Source organism: Phalacrocorax aristotelis, chromosome 3, assembly GCF_949628215.1.
Source record: "Phalacrocorax aristotelis chromosome 3, bGulAri2.1, whole genome shotgun sequence".
Taxonomy (NCBI): Eukaryota; Metazoa; Chordata; class Aves; order Suliformes; family Phalacrocoracidae; genus Phalacrocorax; species Phalacrocorax aristotelis.
Window position 1 is genome coordinate 100,275,006 of NC_134278.1, and position 23,581 is coordinate 100,298,586.

The 23,581-nt window shown below is 45.2% G+C and overlaps 1 long non-coding RNA gene across 1 annotated transcript; it reads left to right on the top strand.

Moving 5' to 3' along the window:
* The first annotated feature begins 122 nt into the window (after positions 1-122).
* On the top strand, positions 123-8,968 carry LOC142055162 (uncharacterized). The gene is made up of 3 exons (XR_012659825.1): positions 123-659; positions 1,815-1,963; positions 4,960-8,968. It is a non-coding gene; the product is annotated as an uncharacterized LOC142055162 (long non-coding RNA).
* The last annotated feature ends 14,613 nt before the right edge of the window (positions 8,969-23,581 follow it).

The following is a 23,581-nucleotide window of genomic DNA, read 5'->3' on the forward strand; positions in this document are numbered from 1 at the left end:
CCCGCCCTCTAGCCACTCTCCTCCAATCGGAAGGAAGGGTGGGAAAACGGGAGGCCAACAGAAAGGCGGCTCTGCCTACTCTCTCCCTCCGGAGGTGAGGCGGGCCGTGAGGCGGTGGCCGTGAGGAGGCGGGCGCGCCGCTATGGGGCGGTGCAGGGCGGCGCGGGTGTCCTTCCGCCGCGAGGAGCGGCTGCCCGGGGGTATGCGGCCCTGCCTGGGGGAGCGGCAGCGCCCGGGAGGGGGCCGTGGCTCGCGACACCGGGCGCCGGTGTCAAGGCTTCCCCCACAGCGGCAGCGAGGGAAAGGGGCGGCTCGGCTCGGCTCAGCCGGGGCCGCTTCTGCCGGCTGCCCCGAGGGAGCCCCCCCGGGCGCCGCGACGAGCGGCTCTGGGGAAGCGCTGAGCGTACGGGCAGCGCGGGTGAGCCGCCCGGTAACGCCGTCAGCTTCCCCGCAAGCCTAATGGGCGCGTGAGATGTGTGGTGCCGGTGAAAGGCAGTTTTAAACTTGAAAATGCCTGGCTTTGTGCCTGTAACTTACCGTTCGTATGGACCCCGTAACTAACCGAGCCGCCGGTGTGCTGAAGTCCTTTAAATGCTCGTCGACGGCTTTAGTAAATGGGAAGGCTGTGCGAGTGCGCAGATCCTGATCCAAATAAAAAGGTAAGGGGAAAACACGGAGGAGTGAATGGAGAAACCAGGGGAAATGGCCGAAGAATGGTTCTTTTGGAGTTGTGTCTGACCTCCGCTGATTTTACAGATCAGAGGGATGAATAAAGGAAAATTACATTTTCACGATTTGCTATGGGTGTGAGAAGTTTCTGTTTTCAGAGCATAAGCCTTTTTGTTAAAAAAAAATAGCATGACAGTAAGATAATCCTGCAGATAGATAAAGCCTTTTCAATCAGCATACAAACCACTCCTGCAGTTAAATGAAATTAAGGTTCTGGCAGCTCTATATTACTTGCTTATAAACCATGTGGCAGGCACAAAAACTGGAGTGATGGTAAACTCCCTCCACTGCTGGTGTTGCTTCGGAAGAACCAAGCACAAACACGGGGAGTATTTGCAGCAGAGCTTCACCTTCCTCTTTGCTTTGTGTCCTCTGGGATGATCTTCCATACGAGAGGAACAGTGTGAGATGGCAGTGAAGGAGATGCGAGGTACAATAAGTAAACTTCCTTGCTATATATATCATTGGAAAAAATTGAATTTTTTGCATATTCCAAATCTGAGTTTGCCACCGCATTCTTTTCCCCAAACTTCCTGCATAATATTGGTGACAAATGATGTACCTTCTTTATACCTGTAATCCTTATTTTGAGCTGCTTTGCACATGTAAATAAGTTACATGCAGAATTCTTCAGAGCCTCAGAGAGCTGCCAATCAAAGCAGGGCCATCTGTCCTCTGCCAAAGTAAAGTCAGTTTAGAAAAACTGATAAACTGCGTGCTTGGCTGCATTCTTCACCAGCAGAGTATCGGAGTTCTTTGTAACAGGTTTCTCTCAAAGACTCTGTCTATCCTTGGTCTTTGCACTGAGCTGCTGAGTTCCTTTTCACTGGACGCTTGATCCAGCTGGAGGATTTTTTTAAATGGGAATTTCTCTGATTAATTAAATCCTTGACACATTGTACAGTCAGCTGCTTGTCAAGTTTGTTTACTATTAGGAGAAGGAGCAGTTTTGGTTGCACACAGATTTTCCACAACTGACAGTAGTTTTACACCCCTTTACTTTTATGGGAACCTTACATATCTGACACAAATTTGGGATAATAGTAAAAATATTTATCTGTTTTAAAACATTTTACATTTCCAAGCCAAAGCATCGACAGTCTGACGTGCGCTGCTCTTCACCTCGCTGGCAGCTGGCCAGTCCCTCTGAGCCTGCCCAGAGCCATCACCACGCCAGAAGCAAGCACATTCCCAGTGAAAGCCCCGGCCTGCCATAAATCTGTGCTGGCAACAGGTACTTTGTTCTTAGGCACATTAAAGTCACTGGAGCTGTGTGCAGATTTCATCCATATGGAGTGATATGCTGAATTAGGAGCAAATGTGTTTTCTCACGGGTGAACTCGCTTCATTTTTCACTAGCACCCATCAGTGTCTCCCTTATTCTTTTCCTTCTCAGCTTACTCCACCTCTACCATATAATGGACACAGCAACCTTTGGTAATTAATGCTTTTTCTTGCCCACCCTTCCCCTTCCCTTTTTATGCTGCTTTTCCTAATTATATGTTCATTTCACTGCCCTTCCTCTGGCTGGTTCCAGTCAGCAATATATCTGTATTTACCTTTACCTTGGTAGATCCCCAGGACTAGCAAATAATTTGGTTGTATTATCAAAGGCACGTGCCCCAGAATTCTGATGCAGGTTCCTGTTCCCCTCCAAATCCTGACATTTTAAATAGTAATACCGAGTGGTTTTTATTTGCCTTCTGCTTCTTTTAATCTGTCAGGAAATTTTCATTGCTAACACCGGTTTTGCTGTTTTTCCCCTCAAATATCACAGAGAGAGAAGTCGCGTTTTTTTCCCCCTTCCTTTTTCAAATGAAAGCTGAGACTTCCATGCAATCTCAAGCCCCCTGAAATCAAAGTATGTGGGTGTTCACCTGAGCGGGGCAGCCTCTTAGGAAGCAAGCTCTCTTTAATTCAACAGCAAGTAGCGGATACCCCATTCAGCATGGTCATGTGGATTTCAGAGGCTGTACATACCTACAGGTCAACTAAAAGCCACGCTTCTAGTCAGGCTGCAAGACAACAGAGATGAGTGTGTCAGTCCTTGTCCTCCCATCCCTACTAAGAGCCTTCTTCCTTAACTGCTGGGTGGGCTTTGTCTCCTTCTTCTAGGGGCTGAAGGGATGGGAACTGGTTTTACAAGCCCAGTTGATCTTTTTTGGCAGCTTTAGAAGCTAAACTGGCAGCTTTTTTTCTCTCTTAAAAATGCTGCTCTTGAGTATGAAGGGCTCTGGAAGAAGAGAAAATTAACACGAATTACACGGGTGTCTAGCCACTGGTCTGGAGGTCTCTGGCCTGGAGTTTAGAGACAAAAAAATTCCTTGCTTCTTTCCACATTCTCACTGGATCCTCCCTTTTGCTCTCACCCTGCTGGATGAGCAGAAAGAGGTGTAGGTGTCGTGCAACCTAACAAAGGAATTTTGGAAAAAATGTCAGGTACTGCAACCTTCATGAATGAACTGATGGCACTGGGGCCATGTGTACATGAAACCCAGCTGTCTTTCTGAGAATGCGTATTCTGCCTGCCTCCTTTGTAGCTTTTGGAGGCAAAAATCTAGTTTAACTCAGTCTTCCTCTTCCGTACCCTCAAGTGGTTAATAGGAAGATGAAGAGTTGTTGCAGTCGCCCTTTCTTGGGAGCTACTACCACATAGCTTTCAGTCAGAATGTCCCTTCACATGTTTTTTCCCTAGCTGCATCACATGAGAAGCAGCTGACCTGAGAGCAAGTTAAAAGACTCTTTGAACAAAGCCCCGCACTGTATTCATATGACCGTAAAAAATATTTCTGCTTTTTTTTCTGTTCTTTAAACCGATCTGTGAAGTCATTTCCTTGAAGGATCTCTCACAGATAATATAAAGTATGCCTGTTCCTAGGAAAATCATGTGATCACAGCTTTTTCACTTGGGTGGTCAGTGTCTCTCGTGAGAAGCAATTGTCACCAGGCTAGTGGTTGTTCTGAAGTACATAGGGACGTTCTGTGGGATCGCCCTAATGTGCTCCATTTTAGTACTTAGACGTTTACAGTAGGAGATCTCAGGGAGTTTTTGGTCATAAACTGTTACAATCATCCAAATATAATTAAGGAATTGTGACTGGTTTATTTCGGGAGGTATAAATAATACCAGGAAATAGGAGTACTGACACAAATTCAAACACTGAGATGCTCCCTTGGCTTTTGAATAGAAACAGATGCAACACCATCTGTCAAAAGAATATTAAAACCTCTTATGCTTACACAGAAGATATAAATAGGGTCAGGTCCAGCATATCTGAGGTTTTATGCAGAATAGACGGTATTTTCCAAGAGTCTTGCTCAGTTTATTCCACTCTGTAAATCTGCAGTCCCTCAAGGAAAGGTCATTACTGAATACCAAGGTAAACATTTTTCTCATAACCGAAGGAGATCTGCTCATTTGTAAGATCATTGAGCATGCAGCCAGGGCTCACGACAGAGTGCCACCTGTGGATGGGTATCAGGTATTGGTGTCACACTTCTGTGTTGATTTTTAGTGATCCCACATGGGTGTATCCATGAAGCCTCAGGTCCAACCAGACGGTTTAGACTTATGCTGCAGTACCACAGACCATGGTACATCCTTCTGCCTAAAACAGAGATAAAATACAGATCCAAAGTCCCCTAGACTGTAGACTATTGATCTGACTTTTGGAAGCACATCTCCATCGTAAGGGGCTACTAAGTTGTGCCATGAATGTTCATTCAGTACCTGTGTCCCATGGTACTGTGTAGACCTGAGGTCATCTCACGGTCCATTCATTCCAGAGTCTATAGCATCATAGAAGCTGTGTAGAAGGCTGCTTTCTGATGAGTCTAGAAATGAGCTAAACCTGAGACCTGGATCAAACAGACAAGGCCATGGTAGTGGGAGGGGAACAGGAATGAAATCTGGTTAAGTGGGCAGTCAGGAAGCAATCAGTGATGCATCCAAATCAACGCAACACCACCAAAGTCTTGCTTTTAAGCAGAGGTTCTTTGCAGGCCCGGCAAGGAAGAGCAGGCTGCTCCAATAGGAGTGACCTGTGCCTGCTCTTGCTGCCATGGTGCCCTCTGGACCGCTGTCTCATTCAGACAGTTTCTCCTTCCTCCTTATGTATATGTTTTGTACAGTTTTGCTAAAGAATCAAATATTTCTCTAGGAGACAAATGTACTGATGTGAAAAGCTGTAGTATGCCTTTAAAGTTGTTGGTATCTCTTTGGCTTTACAGACCCTGGGACAAATCCTTCAGACAATCCCAGGCTCTGAGAAGTCAGCAGACCTGTTCATGTGACTTGGAAAACTATGAGTTAACACTGCTCTGCTCTGCCTGAAGTCCGTGATAAATCAATAATGACTTTAACTGAAATGAGGTCAGTCCTGGGAAAAAGCAAAATACATGCCTCACATCTGTTAAAAATGCACAAGATGGACAAAACAAGACGTTCCCCGTAACTATGCAGATGAACCTGTCTGATTTACTTGGGCCCTCTGCTAGTAGTCATTGTTGGGAGGACGTGGGTAAGGAATGTCAATTATACATTAATATTCAAATAAAGCCTCCCGCGGTTGTACTGCAAGGAGGTTCCCTCCTCCGTAACCTATAAAAGAGACCCTTGCAACATACGCTAGGGGGCAGAGGGCCCCTGCGCACGGACGCCTCCTTGGTAGCCGGATTAGCTGTTTGACATAAACACATCTGCAGTCACAACTCGGTTACGCTGTGTGACAATCCTTTGAGGGGATTTTTATAATAATCGGATTCCTGCAAAATACATTAGGTGCTCCTGTAGCCCTCTGTTGGAGGATTTATCTGTGAAATGTCTCCCGCTGCAAAAGTCCTGACACCGCCAGAGCTGTTGTTTCGAAGCCACGTTGTTTGCTGGATTCCACCACGCTGCTCACACACTCAGATTCAGCCCTGCTTGTCTTCTCTGCTGGCACAGTTGTACCATGACTGGTGTTCTCGGCGCTGGAGCTACAGCTGTAGCAGTAATGATGAGAAATCTGAGAGAATGTAGGCAAAGATGTATTTTTTACTCCCCTAAGAGGCAAGGAGAAAAGTGTCCTATTTTGATTTTTGTTTAAAAAAAAGCAAGGCTTAATGCCTTTCTGTTTCTGCTTCTGAACTTCACTCACGTACTCACATCAAGCAGCAGTTTCCTAAAGAATCCATTGTCATACTTCTGCCAGCTTCTCTGCACAGAAGCACTTAGAATAGTTTATCTTGCTAAGTTTTAAAATAAATTAAATAAGCTTGTTTTAAACCCCTTTCCCTTCAGCAGGAGTGGCCATTCCTAAAATAGCCTTTACTGGCATTTAGTATATTTAACTTTGCATTAACACTATTTAATCAAGACTTAAATTAGGTTTTGAACCAACTTAGTTAAACTGGTTGAAGCCAGTTTGATTTTCAGTTATACAATAACTGAATAGTTTATTACATTTTTGGATAAATGAAATAGGCGAGTTCATACAGGGATTTTCTACTGATCAAACAAAGCAGTTTTAGGGCAAATAAATCTACAGTTAAACCACTGTGGCTTTTCAGAACCTTAAGGCTTTACTTTTCCTCTCGTACAATGAAACTGTAAGTTGAAGAAAAAAACAGGAGATTTCTTTTATGTACTGGGGAGTTTCAGCATAGATCTCAGATTAAGGAAATAACAGTAACTAGTACCTCCTCATCTTCTTTATAACTTCCCTCCTTTCTTCCCCATCTGAGAAGCATCAATTGCTTCCAGAAGGACTTCAGAAGTTAATTATTTTTAAATTCTGCAAGGTCTTGCACTTTGCTAATGAATCATACCTCTCACCTGTAATTTTTCATAAGCATGGTTAAGCTTGCCTTTTTCCATTCCGTTGCCATATTTCACCCAAATCACCTTGGTGTTCCCATACATCTCACAGATGTTTTCATATAACAGTAATATGTGTTTCCAGAGCAACAAAACTTTGCAGGCATTATGGGTGACACTCATCCTTGGTCAAAAACAGTCTTCATGAAACACAGTCATACTGCAACTCTCACAGACGGGCCAGAGTTGACTGTTGGTGGTGGATAAGCTCTATCCATTTTGGCTTGTCTGTATTTGTCTCCCAAAGCCCAGGTGGAGCCTGGAGGTCGTCTCAGCCAGGGCTGGTTGAAGTACAGCTGCTATTTAACAGTTCACATAACAATATACAGTAGTCAAGGAGAGAGAAATAAAAAAGAACGGCACGTAGACCTGACATTGTCAAGGTGAAGTTAGCATGGCATAAAGCCATTAGCCATTAAAGAATTACAGAGGAGAGGACGTTGCAAATAAATAAAAATCACAGGCCTTCATGTGAATACAAGCCAGAGGTTTTCCAAAATGTCTGTGGCATCTGTGGAGGTGTATTTGCTTTTTCCTAAATCCACATGAGGAACTGGATATTTGCACAAACAGAAACAGTGTGGTCTTATTCTGAGTAGGAGGGTGAAATAGCAGAAAAGACAATGCGCTGTGGTAGAGCCGATGTGAGCACCTGAGCAAAGGGAGGTGTTGCAGCAGAATTTGGATCAGTGCTCAGTGATGTGGCCTGAATTCTCTGACTTTGGCCCTCTGCAAAGCAGCCCGATGAAAATCTAGACCTGGGGCAGGCAATCTGCTTGGTTCAGTCAGGGGCTTTTCCGTGCTCAAGATCCTTGGTAAAAGAATACCACCGCCCTGTGGACACATTGCCTGACAGTCACCGGGCAGTTCAATTCCAGCGTCTGTGCTGTCACTGAAGGCAGCATGAAACTCGGTGAGACAGAGGGTGGGTGTAGTGCTGTCAGAAGAGCTGCAATACTCTTATCCAAAAGAAAAATCAGTAGTTCTTCATGACATGTAGGGAAGATGCAGTTTCCTCATCTTCCTGATCAGGTCAGATAAGTTTACTCTTACAAATGTCAGGAAAAAGCAAATGCAACTCTGCTGATACCTCTGTGTTATTTGTGGACACCTTCAGCTTGTATTCAAATGTGAATACAAAAGCTGTGGTAAGTAATGTCAAAATCAGATATATTATTTTAAAAGAAGAAAGATGCCTTCGCTGTAATTTAGAAAGGGAAACAGTAATGGTGGTGACTTTCTGTATGAGCAAGAGTAGCATATGAGACCAACAGTTCCCATGTACTCATTTCAAATGCTGCATTTGAGACACTTTGGGCTTCATTTTTCTACATGCTGAGCAAACAATACTCGGCACTTCATGAAAGTCATGAAGTTCATGAAAGTCATGGCTCAGTCCAGACTGGGTTCCTTTTAGACGTGCAGAAACAGAATTACTGGCCAGTTTTGAAAATGTTGGTCTTTACCTCCCCCTGCCTTCGTTTTCCCAGCTGCATGGAAAAAATGGCAATTACCCTGAGTGAGAAGTGCCTGGAGGCATCCCCTCCAGGGAGGGGATAGCAACGTGCTATGTCATTAATGAAGATGAGCAGTGCCCCCTGTGCTGCACACAATGCCGATGCTTAGATCATTTCTCACCCACCTCTGCTTTCCTCCCTAAACTGCATTTCTGTCTCCTGTGTCTTTCTCAGAGCTTTTCACACTCCTGTTTATTTCAACATTTATACAGGAGGTTCCATAACAATATCAGATTCATTTCATTCTTCCACCCAGTGCAGCTATCTTAAATCATTTCACCTCTTAAAGTATTATTTCTTATCTCTGCAGGCCAGTGTGACACTTTTTATAGACTCAAAGTCTACTCTGCTTATTCAGGGAAGATTCCTTGTGAATGCTGAATCAAGTCTAGCCTTCAGATCCCAATCTGTAGTCAAAAGAGTCAATGCCACCGCAGATGCACTCAGCAGGTGATGGCGGATGATGGCAGATGAGTTTTCCCAGACTTTGAAAAGATGAACATGTTCCCACTGTAGAGGGTATATCTGAACACAAAACCTCTGTTGATTGTAATATCAGTGCTGAGCTAATGTGTCGAATGGTCTCTGAATAGCTACCTTGTGCACACTAAGGGAGTAAGGAAGCTAGCTCTTCTGATAGTGAGGAGGGCCTGTAACCACTAGAACCAGAGTAGTTTTGCTGCAGAAGGGAAGTGGGAGATTTGATCGGCAAGGAAAGAGAGCCTGTGGCTTGGGCACTGATTTAGGATACTGGTAGTCCAGGTTGGCTTCCCAATTCCTGCACAAACTTCTCAAATGTTCATGCAAAACAGAGATGGGAACCTAAGGCCTGACTTGTTCCTTAAAAAATAAACTCTTGGACAGAGAGACTTCTGCTTATTATAGACCTGTCTTTTTCACTTATGTCAATGAGATTCTGACTGTTAAGGTCATTTGAATAAATTTTCCGTTTGGTGGCTGAGCCAAATAAACCAGAGTTGGGCTGAAATCAGTTTGAACTGATCCATAGTAGAGATATCTGGGGTTTATTTGCATTCAGATCAAGAAAAACTGTAAAATGTTGCTCTGAGTTGTGGAACTTACTTTATTCAACCAAAAATGAAATCTTTCCTTCTTAAAATACTTACAGTGAAAAAAACTTAAATAGCAGACTAACATTACGAAATTGCTGAAGGTACGGGCCACTTCTTCTGCAAACACAAGCACTCACACAGGCAGTGTAAAACCCAGGTCTGAATATCCTCTCCGAGAGGATCTGACCCACATCTCCCGCGTCTCACGGAAGTGTCTTCTCAAAGCTGTTCTACATCCACCAGATTTAATCAAAGGGAGGAGCCTTGGCTGGTGTTGTGATCTGTTTTGTCTTGTGCTTTGATCTTCTTGTAAAGGCAATACATTTTTGACATGCTGAAATTCCTTTCGATGTTAACACCATTAACGTAATTGTTGGTTCAGCCAAACCATGCTGCAATGCTGATGGACAGGTAGTCATTCTAAGTATGTGCTGAAAGAGACCAGTTGTCAGCATCTCTTATTGTTCTTTGGTGGTTTATTTGAACTATCCAATGGACTCCTATAAATAGGATATAATCTTCTATTGAAATCTATAAGAGAGTGGAAAAGGCATGTAAGTGATACCAGCCTCCTGGGGACTTTTCTAGTAGGACTTTCCTTTATTATAAAGAAACATGAAATAATTTATGCTCAAGGGATGTACCAAATACTTTGATCTAAATTTTATCTTATAGTGTCACTTTTTGCTGTAAAATATTTCTCATGAAGTCTGAAACAAGCATAAGTTGGCTCACAGAAGAAAAATTAAATCGAAAAGAATAGCTACTTGAAGGTACACAGCAAGGAACCCAAACATCTCCATTAGTGTCTGCAAATTGTAAAACTGACTCTAAACACCACGTGAGCTGACCAATACCCACCAAAGGAGAAAGAAGAGCTAAAAAGAAGAAGAAAGAACAACAGATAGGACAAAGAATGGATAATCCAAAAAACTTTAACTCTGCCTCCTTCAAAACCAAGACTTTTGAAGGTCTGCAGTCCAGTTTGTGCCAGAAGTCCTGATAAAACACATCAGGCTTCAGAATAGGGATCATATTGCAAGATGGAGCTCTAAACAAATACCTACATGGTTGCATTGCCTATCTCATCCCAGGAAGTAAAACACCATTATTCATCTTTTTCTAATGTTTTTCCATGCTACTACCTCTCCTTGTCATCCTAACTCAGGGTCCGTCCTTCCAGATGCTGAGCTCACTGTGGTGCTCACGCTGCTGAGTGCTGAGTGCCTTTGAAGCCATTGGAGGCCTGATTCATCTTGCATCAGGCTTGTTCACCTGAGTTGTGTCACAGGGTCTCTGTGTTCCTTGGTTTCTGAAGGCTTCCTGATGGTCAGCGATGTTATATGGCAATAAACTGTAACATGAGCTTTCTTTAAAAGGAGAGAGAGAAAGAGGAGGGAGGAAGGGAGGAAGGGAGGGAGGAAGGGAGGAAGGGAGGAAGGGAGGGAGGGAGGAAGGGAGGGAGGAAGGGAGGAAGGGAGGAAGGGAGGGAGGGAGGAAGGGAGGGAGGGAGGAAGGGAGGAAGGGAGGAAGGGAGGAAGAGAGGAAGGGAGGAAGGGAGGAAGGGAGGAAGGAAGGGAGGAAGGGAGGAAGGAAGGGAGGGAGGAAGGGAGGGAGGAAGGGAGGGAGGAAGGGAGGAAGGAAGGAAGGAAGGGAGGGAGGAAGGGAGGGAGGAAGGGAGGGAGGGAGGGAGGAAGGAAGGAAGGAAGGAAGGAAGGAAGGAAGGAAGGAAGGAAGGAAGGAAGGAAGGAAGGAAGGAAGGAAGGAAGGAAGGAAGGAAGGAAGGAAGGAAGGAAGGAAGGAAGGAAGGAAGGAAGGAAGGAAGGAAGGAAGGAAGGAAAAGGGAATTGCTTGCTGACAGTACTCATTCCTGTGAATCCCAGGGTCACCGATTGATGCTAGTGCTGAGCATCCAGTAGTCACTGAATGCTGGGCTCCATTGTGTAATTTCCTATGAGCCTCAAAAGCATAACCACTCATGATGGAGACAGAAAGGACAGTGTGTGACTCCTGTGGGACAGCTGTGCAACTTTGCTAACTGCAATGCTGTTGTTACGCCTAGGTGTAATGTGGGACGGGCAGGAGAACCCCAAGTCTGATGTGACAGGCTGGAGGGGTCCAGAGAAGGGCCACCAAGATGATCAAAGGACTGGGAAGCCTGCCGTATGAGGATAGGCTGGGAGAGCTGGGTTTGTTCAGCCTTGAGAAAGGGAGGCTCAGAGGGGATCTCATCACCATGTACCAGTACTTAAGGGGTAGTTACAAAGAAGATGGAGACTCCCTTTTTACATGGAGTCACATGGAGAGGACAAGGGGGAATGGACACAAGTCGCTCTTGGGGAGATTCCGATTAGACACCAGAGGGAAATTTTTCACAGTGAGGACAGTCAACCATTGGAATAATCTCCCCAGGGAAGTGGTTGACTCGGCCACGTTGGACACTTTCAAGATCTAGCTGAACAGGGTGCTGGGCCATCTTGTCTAGACTGTGCTCATCCTAGAAAGGTTGGACGCGGCGATCCCTGAGGTCCCTTCCAACCTGTGATTCTGTGATTCTGTCTGTTCACTGCAGCCCCTCTCCCCTAGTCTGATCTGAGGGAGGAAGGGGCATCGACTCACCAAGACCTATGAATGATTGATTTTGTGTGAGTGGCCCTTCATGCTGGTGCAGCTACTGGATTTGCCATGCACTGCCCTTATGCTGGGTTTTGCTGAGCGCACCGCTAGTGCCTGGGGCCTTTGGCTTCCCTGGGCTGGAGCAAACCAGTTCATCTCCCTGCAGGCAACCCCCTGGGGTGTCGAGACAGTAACTGTGGGACTGTAGAGACAGGACAGAACAACTAGAAAATATTTATTATTGAGAACACAAACATTTTATTATTATTTATTTCTATAGTAATCTGTTTCTAACTCTCTGATACTCTCTCCACTTGGTACCTAGCATCTGTGCTGTCTCTAGTTTTGGGGTCCAACCCTGTTGCCTGCAGCTGCACTATGTGGATGGCAGGTGCAAGTAGGGCAATGAGGGTATGGTGGAGCTTAGCAGTGCGGTGGCCTTGGCATAGCAACAGCAGTGGCTGCTGCCAGCATGAACATTGAAAGCCATGGCTCACAGAAGGGAAGCAGGTCTGCCCAGGGAGCCTGCAGAGCTGCTAAATGTGGATGCCCAAAATGGAAAGGTAGGAAGCCCTAATATAAAAGGACTGTTTGGTACAGGAGGTGGAACGGGTTGTGGGAAGTATCAGATGGAGCAAAAGCTTCATCCTCGACACCAGCCAGGGTGTGGCCACAGAGTTGTGGTGATAGGGATGCATGGGCACTTCTGATCTGTGTCGTTGCTTCAGCACGTGGCACGGTAGGTGTGGAGGTGCTGGGTGCAGATATCTGGGTGTCCTCCTGGGGAGCTGATGCAAAGGGATCATTGTCCTCCGCAGAAGCAGCTCCTACCGCAGGCTGAATGTCTGGCCTTCTTCTCAGGCAGCCTTCCTTCCAATCTGGCTCCAGCGAGAATGCAGTTGGTACTGTGGTTTTTACACCAGCACTTTGCTTACAGGTTCATAGCAGGTGGGGATAATCTGTCTTGAAAGAATCATTATAATAGAAGAGTAACTAAAAAATGCAAAGGAGAGGAGTTAGTTGCCATCGTTTCCAGACCAAGAAAGACAAAGCTACAATAACTAAGCATTTGATTCCAAAAAGACAAACACAGATATTAAAAAGACCTAGGGATATTTTAAACCTAAAGTTGAGGCTAAATAAAATGTTACAATATAGTTCCATTAAGTTGTAACCCCCCTTGTGTTTTTGCCATTTGGGAGCAGAGGAGTGTAGAATTTTCCAAAGCACAAAACCAGATGTAGAAACCAAATTATCAGTGGTTTTCAACCACTTCAATGTGGGATGGATGTGTAGGTAATAACGTGATGCTGACATATATCTTGTCAGCATTCAGCAGATGCCACAAGAAAATTTAAATTTTTGGTACAGCAAGATACGGAGCAAGTACAAAAAAAAAAGCACAATATGATCAGACTATCTTTCCATTTCCTGGGCTCAAAGTAACCGGAAATAACCAAAACCTATTTCTTCAGCATTTCTGCTCCTCAGAAATACTGTATCAAGAACAATCGGAGAGACATTTGCTACCATCCTTGTCTCCCACCTTGTAAAGGCTTACAGAATCACAGAATCACAGAATGGTAGGGGTTGGAAGGGACCTCTGGATCTTGTCCAACACCCTGCTTGATCAGGTACACCTAGAGCAGGGTGCACAGGACCGTGCTCAGGAAGGTTTTGAATGTGAAGGAGACTCCACAACCTCCCTGGGCAGCCTGTTCCACTGCTCTGTCACCCTCACAGTAAAGAAGTGTTTTCTCATATTTAAGTGGAACTCCCTGTGTTCCAGCTTGAGCCCATTGCCCCTTGTCCTGTCATTGGGCACTATTGAAAGGAGTCCAGTCTCATCATCCTGACACCCACCCTTTAGATATTTATAGGTATTTATGAAATCCCCCCTCAGTCTTCTCTTCTCCAGGCTAAACAAACCCAAGTCTCTCAGCCTTTCCTCATAAGGGAGATGCTCCAGTCCCCTGATCATCTTGGTAGCTCTCCACTGGACTTGCTCAAGCAGTTCCACATCCTTCTTAAACTGGGGGGCCCAAAACTGGACAGTACTCCAAATGTGGTCCCACTAGGGCAGAGCAGGAGGATAATCTCTCTCAGTCTGCTGGCCACACTCCTTTTAATGTATCCCAGGATACCGTTGGCCTTCTCGGCCACAAGGGCACAGTGCTGGCTCATGGTCAGCTTGTTGTCCACCAGCACTCCCAGGTCCTTCTCAACAGAGCTGCTTTCCAGTAGTTCAGCCCCCAGCCTGTACTGGTGCATGGGGTTGTTCCTCCCCAGGTGCAGGACCTTGCACTTGCTCTTGTTGAATTTCATGAGGTTCCCCTTGGCCCAGCTCTCCAGCCTGTCCAGGTCTCATTGGATGGCAACACAGCCTTCTGGCGTATCAGCCACTTCTCCCAGCTTGGTATCACCAGTGAACTTGCTGAGGTTACACTCTATCCCATTGTCCAGGTCATTGATGTATATGTTGAACAGGGCTGGACCCAGCACAGACCCCTGGGGAGCACCACTAGTGACAGGCCTCCACCCAGGCTCTGCTCTGTTGATCACGACCCTCTGAGTTCTGTTGTTGAGCCAGTTCTCTGTCCACCTCACTCTCCACTCATCCAGCCTACACCTCCTTAGCTTGTCTATGAGGATGCTACGGGAGACAGGGTTGACTGCCTTACTGAAGTCAAGACAGACAACATCCACTGCTCTCCCTTCATCGACCCAGCCAGTCACTCCATCATAGAAGGTGAATCCATGTTGACCGTTTCTGATAACCTTCTTGCCCTCTACATGCTTGGAGAAGACCTCCAAGATGAACTGCTCTATCACCTTTCCAGGAATGGAGGTGAGGCTGACTGGCCTATAGTTCCCCAGGTCCTCCTTCTTGCCCTTTTTGAAGATTGGAGTGACAATCTTACTGTATATGAACATAAATCCATCCCACCAGAATATCCTGAGAGTTATTTCACGTGCAGAGGGACTGTCATACCTTGCCAAAAGCAGAACCTGCTGCTGCTAGTGCATGAAATTCATCAGGTGAGGGGCAGATACTGGAGAATCCCCTTCCATTTTGCTGAATCCATGAAGATTAACCTGATGAATGAATGTTTTCATGGACTCAGTTTCAAACACTTGCAGAGGTCCTCTCCTTCCCAGGACTTTGTTTTTGAAGAACCTTTCAGCACAGTTTCACACCTTTCACTACACAGTTTCCAGCATCACCCCACCAAATTGACTGAAATCAATTGCTTCCAACAGTTTTCCAGAGTTTCTTCAGGAAGAAGGGGGATGAAAAGCTTTGCCAGAGCTCTCCTCCAAAAAATTAGCACCTACGCTCATGGCCCAGGGTTCATCAGGCAAAACTTGATCAGATTTTTCTTCTAGTAGGAGGTGCAAAGGGAGCATCACCAGTGGCTCTTCTGTCCCTGGAGGGACAGGAGGAGTTGAGAATGCCGACTCAACTGTCTCATCCGGAACAGAAACCCAGGATGTTTCTGATTAAGAAGGCTCTGTTTTCGATTTTTTTTCTCGGTTTGAGTAAAATTTCCAATCTGTGGTCATTTACCTGACCAGCCAGGCTTCATCCTGCTAGACAAGATGCAAAATGAAGCGCGATTGTACCAGCTGCTTGGGGAGCCCAACCAGAAGTTTCAAACGTCACCACAACACCCATGGTGCATCACGGTCATATCAGAGCATGCCCACTGTCTCCTGGCAAAATGAAGCAGGGGCAGAAGTTGCTAAATAGCAGTGGTTGCTTTTCATTTATAGAGCTGCAGATGTTTTGAGGCAAGGATCAGGAAGTAAATAAAACTGTATTTGCATTTTGTAAGTCCTGAAAGGCTGGTGCTGCGTCCAGTTGCCTCTGGGAGTTGGTCCCCAGGGAGGAAGAGGGAAGGCTGTAGTGTTAGGAGTAGCAATGCCTCAAACCTGAAGTTTTTCAGTTGGGCAGCTTTCACCTGTGCAGAAATGTGTGTATCTTCTTTGTTCTTTTGGCAATGCTCCTGCTTCATCACCTGGACAAAGAGTTTTGATCAGCAGGGCTGGGGCTGCAGCCATTGCCTGACTGCTGTGCTTGTGGGGCTGCTCCTCCTTCAGGCATGGTTTCCCCTTCTCCATGCAGCACCCTGACTAGCTCCCTTCTGGCCTCCTTTATTTACTTGTGAGTTCTTCAGGTGAGCCGTGCTGTTAAAAGAAAACAGGAATCTGTTCCCAGTTCCCATTTCATCTGTAGAATAACCCACACATGTGGTTTCAGTAGCACTGCTTCTGTAATGGACTGTCCATGTACTGAGGTGATGCTTCAGCTTTCAGCATTGTCTCAGTGGCTGCTCCATAGGATAAACTGTAAGTAAAAGGCTACCTAAGTACATTTTGCAAATGAAATAAACAGGAGTTATGCATCCCAGCCCTTTCCTGCGTTGGCTTCCTATGCTTTTATTTGATATTTACCCTTCGGAAACGAAGCCAGCAAAACCGGGATGCTCTATTGAGCTTTTAAATTCAACCCTCTCTGCAGGACTGCATGTTTTTCAGTAAAGGAAGGATTTGACTGAGTGCCTGTAGGAATCAGTGATTCTCCCCACTTCAGCATTTGGATCTGGCCCTTGGAGTTTTACGAAACACTGGCAGAAGTGTGAGGACAATAAACACGAGGACAATAAACACAAGGACAATAAGTGTGAGCCGAGAAGCACTGGAATAGCATGGGCACAGCTAATAAAAGCTGGGAGTTTGGGCAGAGTGAGAAGGGTCTCCTCAAGCTGCCTGAGCACCACTGAAGGTGGTCTTTGCTATTCACCTGCAGGGAGAGGATACAATATAAAACAAGGGCTGTCCGTGTGGGCTGAGAAACTGTGGCTGGGCCAAGCTGAGCAGCAGCAGCTGCAGACAAGCTTCTAACAGCTACTACAAGACCTAGTACAGTAACTGTGTCACAAGAACAGCTGCTTGCAGGAACTAGTACAAGAGACATACCTGGTGTGTTGGCTTTACTAATGGTCATCATGCAAATGTGACAGCCTGGAAACAGGATTGAGGAAAAAGAATTTAGCTATTATCAGCTATTTAACTCTGTCCCTCTCTCTAAATACAGAGCTGACGCTGTCAGTGCAGTCCCAAGACCAAAGGGTGGTTCTGGCATGGGCTGTTGGGCAGGAGAGCCCTTATTGCTCTCTCTGCTTCCCTGCATTGCCTTGGGCATCACACTGTTGCTGCTGTTGCCCTCCATTTCTGACTTGTGCTGTGGGGACGACTGGCAGCACCACTGCCAAATGCTTGGAGCTCCTCCACTTGTAGCCGCAAGGAGTTACCTATTCATTCATCCTGTTTACATCACATCAGCTTTTTAAAAAGAGAGGCTGTCCGGTATGCTTACGTTAAATCATAGATGTGGATGGAAAAAGTATATCTACCCAGTGGAAACTGATTTGAATTCAGTAGATTATTTATTACCTTGTATGTAAATCTTTGCTTTCAATTTTTGAATAGTACAAGTGAAAAAAGGAAATGTGGAAAAAAAGTACTTCCTTGGAGACAGTGCTTTAAGGGATTTTGAACTGAATTCCACAAGAGAGAACTCGATCAGTTCCTATCCCAGAGGCAGCTGAATTTCTAATTTAGGTGTACAGGATAAGACCTGGTGCATAGCTCATTTGAATCGGTAGGTATTTTTCTTTGGATGTAACTGGGTAACATATGGAAACTATAGTTTGTATTTCCTGCTACAGTAGTTAGCCTTTTGGGGATTTTTCATGGATTATCTAAATGCTAGAGAAAAAGTCAAAACTTATTTCAGGTGTGATGTAATCCACTTTACAGGAATCTTCCCAGGGACTGATCTGGTTTATTATTCTCAAATTATTATAATTATTTCAAATGTAACCAAAATCAATTAAAGGCTCTCAAACCCTGCTGATACTCAGAATTGCTGCAATAATTCTGTATTTACTTATGAAAAAGCTTCCATAATTGTAAATGCTTAAACATATTAACAGAAAATATTTCACTGTAATCTCATCCTTCTGTAAAGATTTGGAAAATTGAGTGCTGTAACAGCTACTCTAAATCCATTTGCCTGCAATACAGCTAATGTCTCAATTAAACAAAATCAACCAAAACTCATCAACATTTATGCTCACAGTGTGTCATATACACTCTGAAATGTTTGAAAATTAAAATGGAAAATAAATCATCAGAGTTATTCCAAAACCAACCCACCAAGTCTGCCTTTTCAAATACAGCATTTATCATTGAGAAAAGGTTAGAACAGATGTGGGCTTTTTAAACTGATACGTGTTGGAGACAGAATTTGACAAAAAACCATGGTTTTTAGAGAATGGAAGGCCCCACCTTCCCCTTTTACAACTTACTGAACCAGGCAAATGCCTCTGAATCACCCCAAACTTGAGGAAAAGGCCTCTGAGAATCATTTAAGAATTGAGAATTTGAGAGCATAGTTTTGACAGGGATAAAGATGACAGTTATGAATCAGGTTTTTTAACAGAAAATGAAGGGCAATATTGACTTCAGGCATTACCTGTTTCTGGTAAATGTGGGAGACGTCATCTGTTAACAACCACCAAGTAATTCCATCAATAGTAAACTGTCCTGCACCGTTTCTGCAAAGATCGTCATCCTTCTTTTTCCAAAGTGGCCAAAAGCTGAGACACATTTTGTTTCCACGTAAAATGCAATTGTAATGCTTGTTCATCCTGACAGCTTGCATCTGAGGGACTCTAACCCACTTCCACCCACCTTTTGTCTGAATCAAAAATGTTTGTCCGATCACCTTGGGACACACAAGCTGCCCCAGCGCTGCTTTTCCTCTGAGGAAAAAGGGATGAACCCCTGGTTTGCCAGGCCTGTAAGGAGTCCCCTGGTCCCTGCAGTTTATTTTTCTTGGATACACTGCAACTGTAGGCGCTACTCAGAGTCTTGCCACAGAAGTTAATTTTTCCATCAGAGAGCAAGCAGGCTGCGGAATATGGGAATAGAGAGGCCTGGAGTGTTACATCTCTGTGCAGAGACTCAGCTGGCCACCAGCCAGCAAAGCCATCACTGCAGCTGTTTAGTTTAAAAAAAAAAAAAAAGAGAGGGAAACATAATATTTGATGACAATTTAATGTCAGAGTCAATGACATCACCTGCTTCCAGCTGCTGATTAATCATGTGAAAGAAAAGAATTTGGACATGGAAGAGTGTGAACCTAACTACTGGGACAAATAACTGCATTCAGAAAGGAAGTAGGAGGGAAGAATTTATCAGGTGTTTGGTCAAATTAAATAATTTATTTTAGAACACCCCCAACCCCCAATTCTCTCTGTCCCTGAATCATTACTAAATCCTCATGGCCTGATTGCAGTCCTATATGACTCAGTCTTTTGGCTTCCCTGGAATTACTACTGGTTTCCCCAGGAGCAGAACTGGCCATCAGCTTGATGGAGAGGAGATGAGAAAGTGGTGTAGAGGGGAAATAAAACCACTGACAATTTAAGAGTTTCAATGGGGCTGAGCAGTCAAAGAGTCCCTGGCATGAATCTCAAGAACTTTGGGGAGGCTTCCTAGGGCACTTACTGCTTCCAGTAACAGCGGCGTTTTGGTGCTCTCATTCTCCTTATCTCAACTTTCAGAAGTATTCCTAAGAGTTCACAAAACCTGTGTATACTCGTCACTTCCCATCCAGGTCGATTTCCCTGGGAAAGGAAAGAGGATGGGAATGTGGCAGTGCAGGTACTTCAGAGCTTTCAAGTCAGGGGCTGGGAAGTGTGAGATGCCACTTAAAAAGCTCTGCAGGTGAGATCGCTGTTTAGACAGTAAATCTGATGGCCGGCATTTTGTAAGCTGTTAGAGTTCACCTCCTAGTCTCCAGTGGTCTTGAGTGTGCAGAGGAAACCCTGTTGCAGCAAAATGGAAGCTGAATAGTAGAAGACTCGGGTTTCCCCTGTTATTCTGAAGTCTCTTCTAGTGTCTCTCCAGCAACTCTAATGGGATGATCCAGGGGAGAACTGGCCCCAGCTTGCTGAGCAGGACAGCTCTGATGAGCTCCATTCTTTGGTTCATCATGGATGCACCATTTTCATGATTGCTACCACTTTCTTGATTGCTAAGGCAGCCTCCAGCAGTCTTTCTTGGAGTTTTCAAGTCTGACTATGCTCACGTGATGTTCCCTCCAAAAACAGGGCCCTGCCTAACCAACAGCCTAGCATAGGGTCTGTTCCTGCAAAGAAGCCAAAGTTCCATTTGTCTAACTTTGAAATCTATTCCATCAACTGTAATAAATCTCAGCCTGCTCCATTTTTCCTCCACATCTCTTTTTGAAACAATAAAAATGGTAGATGATTTCCTGGTGACCGCTGTCGCTCATAACGCAAATGGCACCTCACTTACTGGATCCTGTAAGTCTTGTTCAGCCCCATCCATCACCTTCACAGGGAAGAAGAGATGTTAAGCAAACTGCCTCTTAATGATAGATAGGGCTGTAAAAAAGAAAACTATTTCATTGCTTCAACATTTTGTTCCTTGGGAAATGTCAGAAGTGTAAAATAGAAGGAAACAAAGTGATTGGGTTTGGCATTTTTTTTTACAGAAAACACACTTGCGATCCAGTCCAAAAATGACCCTGCGAGTTAAAGAAATTTGGTTGTGTAGCTAAGGAAAGAAGTGAGTGTCTCTGCCAACAAATGATGGGTGTTTCCAGGATACTGTCTCTCCTATCAGAAAGGGTCATTCCAAGGCATTTCTCTGGAAGCTTTTATTAATTTCCCTCTCTCTGAGCCAGAAGACAGGAAGATGTCAGGCGGGTGAGCTCTTGTACCATTCCCGTTCTCCTATTCAGGACAAGTCTGTCCTCAGCCAGCAGGAGAGAACATAAGGGAACTGGCAAACCTCAAACATTTTGTCAAAGGGAGACACGCGTGTAAAGTTAATCCTTAGCGCTCTGACCAGATGCCATCTTCCCGCTCCTCATAAAACAGCCCCGAAGAAAAACAGTTTCAGTCTGTTCCTGGTGGAGAGAAGACCACAGCAGCTGCCAGCTTTTCCAGTGCCTTCAGCTGGGAGTGCAGGCTGTCTTCACAACAGGAAACATCTCCACCAACCTCAAGAAGCCAGAGTCTCTGAGGGCAAAGCATCCCACCTGGCACTGGGGCCAGCAGAGCCTCACCAGCTCTCCTGGTTCTCCCTCCTGCATGCTCTTTTTGCCTGGGCAGGTGTCTCTCTGTCCCCCTTGCCAGACAAGTCCTGCTCTTCTCAAACAGCAGAAGCCTGTGGGCAGCGTGGCAGGAGTGTGGGTGTGTGAAGGCCCAGCTGAAGAGAGGCCTGGGAGCAACCCACCGAGGAGCAGCTGAGCCTCTCTGCCATGCCCCTCTGCAGCACCACCTTCTCCCCCATCTGCCTGCCTCAGGCCACCCTGAAGTCCGACATAACCTGGTCCTGAATGCTGCTGTCGGGGGTCGTGGGAGAATCTGGTTCAGACAATGAGAGCTACAGGTCTCTATAGGTGTATTCTGAAAGAAGAAGAGGAAAGGATTGAAAAGGGTTGAAGAACGAGTGGGAAGTAAACACAGAGGTTCTGCTGAGGACCTGCAGGCCCCACATCTCTCCTCTTCTGCCCTCACTTTTGCATCTCCTTCAGTTACTTAGGCAATTAGGTGAATTCTCCTGGGAAGAAGAGAGAAGCCAGCTGGAACTCTGTGGTATCCACCTCCATCTGGCAGGAAGCAGGGAGCAAATAACATTTACGGACCCCTTAGAGCTGCAGTCTAGCTCATCAAGTCTCATTCAGCAAGCTTGGAAATGCGTGGTTAATGTCTCCTCTCTGGGCCAGATCTTCACCTTTCCCAGCTCTAATGGCTTTTTAGATGTCTAATTTCAAACAGCCATTAGTACCTGCCAAACCATGAAATATCTTTCACCTTTTCCAAAGGAAAAGAAGAATGGGGAGCCCCTTCCTAGGAGCACAGAGAGTTGTGAAGAGTGGGAAACTTCAGGGTGAGGTGAGGGACCATCCCAGCTCTTGAAATGTGCCTTCTTACTCAGACACCTAAATGTGAGTTTATGTGCTTCAATTTAGTTACACAGAGGTGAAAAATCCAGCCGTTGGAACTTGCCCCAGGGTGGAGAGCACATGGTAGTGGAGCGGGAAATGTCAATGATCTGAAACGCTGCAGTCTGCAGCGGTGGCTTAAAAATCTTTCTAGACATGTGCCCTCTCAGAGATAAATAACTGCTGATTCAGGAGCAACCTGGAAACACCTGGGGGAGGAGGAAGGGCAGCACAAGAGGGAGCCTTGTCCTGGGTACACCAGCCGGAGGAAGTGGGAGCACAGCAAGGAAAACTGTGCTGCCTTGCTGAAATTGCTGCTGAAATCCAGAACTGGGGAAGCAGTTCAGAGAGCAGTTCGCAGCTACAAGAGTGGATGTCTCCAGAGCAAAGGCAGGGGGCAGCAGGGAGACAAGGGCTCTGACTAGTTCTAGTTGGTGATGGAGAAGCTGGTCTTGGTACTATTAAAATGCACCCTTACTTGGCCTGGCCATGAACGTATGTATAGAAACTTGTGCTAGGGCTGAAAATTTTCCTTGGTGGACATGTAAGCTGTTCTTTCCGTAAGGGCTTTACTTAACTCTAGTTGTTCAGAGGGAAAGCATGATCCAGTGTGCGGATCTCTATCTGTCTGGGAAAGATGTTCTTGCTTGAAACAATTTTATGTGCAAGGACTGGTGGTTTCCAGAGACTGCTATAATACATCTGCTTGTCAGGGCCTGCTGACCTTTGCAATTTGTTGCGTGGCAATGAACAGTGCTACATACAGAAAATAGCACAGATAATACGCTGTCGTCTGGCAACATAATTTAGGAATATTTTCACAGCTCTATTGCTTTAGCTACTCAAATTACGAAGAATCAACCTAGATCTGCCAGTTTATTAAACTGTGCTGCAATCATTCAAGGCTCAGCTTTTTTTCTTTCACAGACATCGGAACAAAAGGTAAACATCTGCCCATCATAGAAATGTTATGGTAAATCCTTAAAATACATTATTATACCACAGGCAGAAATAGATTCTTGGAGAGAGGCAACATGCTTTATTTCAAATTGAATGCCCACAGCCCAGCATGGGCTTTAAAATTATTAATCATGTCGTCTTCGGTGCCCTCTCTCTTACAGTTTTTCAAAACACAGAAATCACTCATTGCAGAGTGGAAACTTGGACAGCATTTCTTGTGATTCCACACTCATCTCATCCCTAAAAAGTGCAGTGGAATCTCACAGCCCCAGAGGCTGAACACCCCCATCGTATACTACCAGACCCAAAACCGTCTATGTGACACACTGCAGACTTAAAAAATAGCTTGTCTTTTTCCTGCCATGATTGTAGCTATCTCAAACAAATGCAAAGCTGCCCAATTATGGTTATGTGGTCACAGTCTGGTGGAATAACAGCGGCCCACGAATAGGAAAAACCTCTTCAGACAATGAAGCAGTATTTGAATTCTAATTGTTTTATCCCCTCAACCACAGACACAGGTACAACTTCTAGTAGCCTCAGGATCCAACGGGGAAGGATTTCCCTTTATAATTTTATTTTTACTGAACCTCAGTAAAACTCAAGAATACATATTTCATGTGCTCCTTGTGCCTCTAGTTCAGTCTGGGCAAAGAAAGGAAACATTAATGCTGAATCGTGGGTTACTCCCCAAACATGCACTTGTGTTTATATTATTATTTTCAGCAAATAGCAACTGTGGGCCAAGGTGCCAACGTAAAGCACCGCTGCGGTGCACCAC